We start from the raw sequence: 4,753 nt of genomic DNA on the forward strand, positions 1-4,753 counted from the left end.
ACCAGGGATTGAACCCATGTCCCCTGCACTGGCAGGTGGACGCCTTACCCCTGGAGCACCAGGGAAGTTCAGTAGATTATCTTTGAGGGACAATGTCAGCAGTAGTGTTTGGTTTAGGGGTTAGCCCTATAGATGTGAATGTGAACTGAAAATTTTCATCCAAGGTGGGTGGCCTGGGGGTGGGGGTTGGTGTGCTGGGGCAGATAATACTTGGCAGTTCAACCAATGTGATTGGATAGGTAGTGGATAAATATTATAAATGTAATAATTCATTAGGATAATTAAGCTATTATTTTGCAAAGTGTGAACCTTGGATCTTGATTCATATAAATAAACCATTATAATTATTTATGAGATAATTAGAGCAATTTGAGCACTGGAGGAATATTTCATGACATTCCATTATCAAATGCAGATGAGTGACAGCTATTTGAGGGTTCATGATGATGTTCTCACTGAGGTTTTCTGAGGAAGTGTCCTCTAAACTCAGACCTCAAGGATGAGGGGAGCTGGCAGGCACAGACTGAGGCGAGAGGATGACATGTGAGGTGCTGGGTGGAGAAGTCTTCCAGAAAGAGGAAACTACCCAGGCACAGGCCTGAAGGTGAAAGAAAGTCCTTGGGACTGAAAGCAGCTCAATGTGATTGCCTCAGAGTTTGGCAACAGAAGAGGCTGGGAGGAAAATTGAGGGGTCAGAAGGCAGTGATAAGAGTCTGGACATTTTCTTTAGAGAATGGAAGCCATTGAGCAAGGGAATTCCTGACTAAATTCAGAGTTTAGAAAATCTGCATGCAGGCCTGAATGTCCCAAGAGAATCCCAGGTTTAGAAGGTCTTTTCTGAGTGCTCCAGCCCTCCTCTTTCTGAGCTATGGAATCTGTGTTCCTTATTCTTTGCTGTTGCTTCATGCATTACAGGTTTCTGTGGTGGCTAAATTGAAAGTTCCATGCTGACGTGAGGGAGGGGTTGCTTACTTTTTCTATGGACTGAATTGTGTCCCCTCCAAGTTTTTATGTTGAAGCCTGAACTCCTGATGTGATTGTGTTTGGAGATGGGGTTTTTGGAGGTAACTAAGGTCATAACGATGGAGTCCTTACCTAATGGAATCGATGACCTTCTAAGAAGTGGAAGAGAAAGAGAGGTCAATCTTTCTCCACACGCTAATACTGATGGACGCCCACGTGAGGATACAGCAAAATGGCAGCCAGAAGAGACCCCTCACTAAAACTAAATCATTCTGGTACCCTTATCTCAGGCTTCTAGCCTCTACAACTATGACAAGATAAACTTCTGTGGTTTAAGCCACACAGCTTAGGGTGTTTTGTTATGGCAGCCCAAGCAGACTAAGACATTCTTCCAGGCCCTGCTCCATCCAGTAATCCTGGGCTGGGACAACACTTAGAGATTTCAAAATCTCTCAACCCTCTGGTCTTGATCAATCATTAAAGATCATCAATGTTATACTCCCATCATAATCACAGTTTCATATCTTTATATCCAAGTACTTTTCTCACCATTATGAAGCCAAGAGAATGTGTAAAGAGATGGTTTTACTGCAGCAATAAATATGTGTAATAATCTGATGTTAACATAATCACCCATCTCTTTAGTTTACTCTGCAAAGACATATCTTAGGTCTGTTTGGTTTTCCTTACTTGAAAACTCTCAATCATTACATCAATATGCAATTGCTAACTCCCAAGGTTGGGTGAGCTGCATGTGGTATTTTGGGCATGTGTTTATAAGAAGATAGCCTTTGTTTTATGTTGATAGAGCAATGTTATCTTCTTCTGGCTGCCTTTCATAGCCAAGGCAACTGTTCAAAACAAATTGCTTGGCAAATGCAAATTGTTTTGAACAAATTTTGCAAATTTGGACATGATGCTTAAGTTGACTTTTAATTTCCTACACAACAGACTTTTTTTTTTTCATTTATTTTTATTAGTTGGAGGCTAATTACTTTACAATATTGTAGTGGTTTTTGCCATACATTGACATGAATCAGCCATGGATTTACATGTGTTCCCCATCCCGATCCCCCCTCCCGCCTCCCTCCCCATCCGATCCCTCTGGGTCTTCCCAGTGCACCAGCCCTGAGCACTTGTCTAATGCACCCAACCTGGGCTGGTGATCTGTTTCACCCTTGATAGTATACTTGTTTCAATGCTATTCTCTCAGAACATCCCACCTCGCCTCCTCCCACAGAGTCCCGAAGTCTGTTCTGTACATCTGTGTCTCTTTTTCTCACAACAGACTATTGAAGTATGTTTCTTTGCAAAGTCTCTAAGCCCAAGTAAGTGAGTCTTTCAAGAAAGCAAGAAGTACCAGCTTCTCTGGCAAGATCTCAGGGGAACTAGGAGCCCTGTTGCTGCCAAAGTATTGTCTCACCACTTCTGTCCGTGCCAGAACCACCTTTAGTTGTCCTTTTCTCTGGATATTATATCTTCTCTAACTTCCATCTAATAATATGATTCTGTGCTCATATTTGTGAATCTGTATGAATTTGTTTCATGAGAATCAAACTCAAAAAGTATCAACTTACTTTATATTCCATTTTTTCATAATTATTATTATTGGCTGCACTGCACAGCATGTGGGATCTTTGTTCCCTGACCAGTGATTAAACTTGTGCCCCCTGCATTGGAAGGCAGAGTCTAAACCACTGGATCAACAGGGAAGTACTTCAACTTACATTATATTCTTAAATGAAACTAAATCTGGCTCAACCTCCATCGGCTTTAGTAGTGAAGAAATCCAATTCCAGACTTTGGGTGAAAAACTTCTTTCCGCTCCACCAAGTATCTTGCCTTTTGATCTGGAAGAAATGGAGTTGCCCTTTCCTCCTCCTTCATCTCCTCTCCTCATTTGGGTGAAGGCTCTTTGCCAAAGCCCCTGAGTAGCGGCCAGGGTCCCAAACTCTTTGCGTACTTGCTGCCAACCTATTCAGAGGCCCTATCTCTGCAGATTTGAAAACAGTTCCTACCAGGTTTCAGGAAAACTAATATCCTCCATCCCAAGCCCACCCCTTGTCCTCATGTGATATACCTCTACCCTTCAACAAAGAGTTTAACAGTCACCATAATCAAGGTATGGAACATTTCTACCACACCAAAATGTTCTGACATGTTCCCTTCCCTGACTCTAAGCCTCAATCAACTATTGATTGATCTTTTGTGTAGGATATACCATTCTATCCACTCACTTGTCAATCTACATTTAGGTTGTTTCCAATTTTTAGTGCTTCTGAATAATGTTTATAACATTTTCACACAGGTTTTTATGTGAACACATGTCTCTGATTAGATGTTTAGGAGTGAAATTAGGAATTGTGGCTCATAGTATAGGTATATGTCTCACTATAGTAAGTTTTTGTTTAACTATAAAAAACCTGCTAAACTATTCTCTAAAGTGGCTGTACCATTTTTTTTTCTGAATAGCAAATAGTTTATTAGTAAATACATGGTTCCAGTGACAATAATAAACTCACTTGAACAGAAGACAATAATCAAATCAAAAGAACAAATGCTTGCTAATCATCAGAAAATCTGTGACCATTAGGGTTGTCACATAGACATCCAAAATCACTCAGAGGCCAAATCTAAAGATGATATGTCCACTTATTAGTTCATATGGAACAAGTCCATAGCACCTGAAATCTGTAACTGTAGATTATCACCTTCTGACCAAACATGACCTGTTGGCACAAAACAATGTCTTTTAAAGAAATCTGCTGGGCTAGTGGTGAGAATTTTGTCTTCTGCAAAACCAATTAGTCTTTTACAAATATATGATTTTGGATCACTTGGGCGTTTTGTAATCATTATGCCATCTCTTTGGATACCATAAAAGTGTCAATTAAGACTTTCTGCAAAGACAGTACCTGAATTTTGAATTGTAGGCTCCATTGATGGTTCAAAACACATGACAACACTACCAACATATTCAAAAGCACCGTGGGCTATACAGCCACACTAAATAGTAAAGCTAACAAGCCAAAACATTTTTACCAAAACAGCACAAAGCATAGTTCTATGTAGACTCTGCCACCATTGACCGTAGGTCTTTTCAACAAACCATTCAGTTTTTAGTGTAGTAGCAGGGCTTCCAAGAAAAAACATCTAAAGCATGCTTCAAAGCATATACAGGTGATCCATGATTTCAGGATTCTTGGACTTGCAGAAGTCTGCCTGGCTGTACCATTTTGTGATCCTACCAGCAAGATATGAAAGTTTTAGATGGTTCATATCCTTGCCAACAATTAACATTGTTAACCTTTGTATTCTTAGTCATTCTAGTAAGTGTGTATTATGTAAAATTTAAATACATCTCTATTCTTTTTGTTTGTTTGTTTGTTTTCCCTTTATTTTTATTAGTTGGAGGCTAATTACTTTACAATATTGTAGTGGTTTTTGCCATACATTGACTCACATCTCTATTCTAAATATATATGGAAATAATTCCATATAACAAATACTAATGCCTCTGAGAGGGATATCACTTAGTTTAAGATGATATTGAGGCAGGAGGTAGCCATCCCCACCCCCACCCCCCACCATGTAGATACTCCAAGATGAGACTAGCAGGACAGTCAAGGCAGGAGGCTAAGCTCTGCCCAGATAGGAGATAAGAGACCACATATCTCTCATTCTTGAAATCAGGAGATCTCCTCAACTGCACATGGGCAGAAAGGTTCCTTGGAGCTCAAAAGGGGAGTGATGCTAAGTGATGCTAACTACCCATAGGCCTCTTCAGTAG

At 40.2% G+C, this 4,753-nt stretch overlaps 1 pseudogene; it reads right to left on the reverse strand.

Moving 5' to 3' along the window:
- Positions 1–3,527: 3,527 nt before the first annotated feature.
- LOC110131185 (mitochondrial inner membrane protease subunit 1 pseudogene) lies at positions 3,528–4,023 on the reverse strand (annotated as a pseudogene).
- Between the last annotated feature and the right edge of the window lie 730 nt (positions 4,024–4,753).

Source organism: Odocoileus virginianus, chromosome 9 (assembly GCF_023699985.2).
Source record: "Odocoileus virginianus isolate 20LAN1187 ecotype Illinois chromosome 9, Ovbor_1.2, whole genome shotgun sequence".
NCBI classification, from domain to species: Eukaryota; Metazoa; Chordata; class Mammalia; order Artiodactyla; family Cervidae; genus Odocoileus; species Odocoileus virginianus.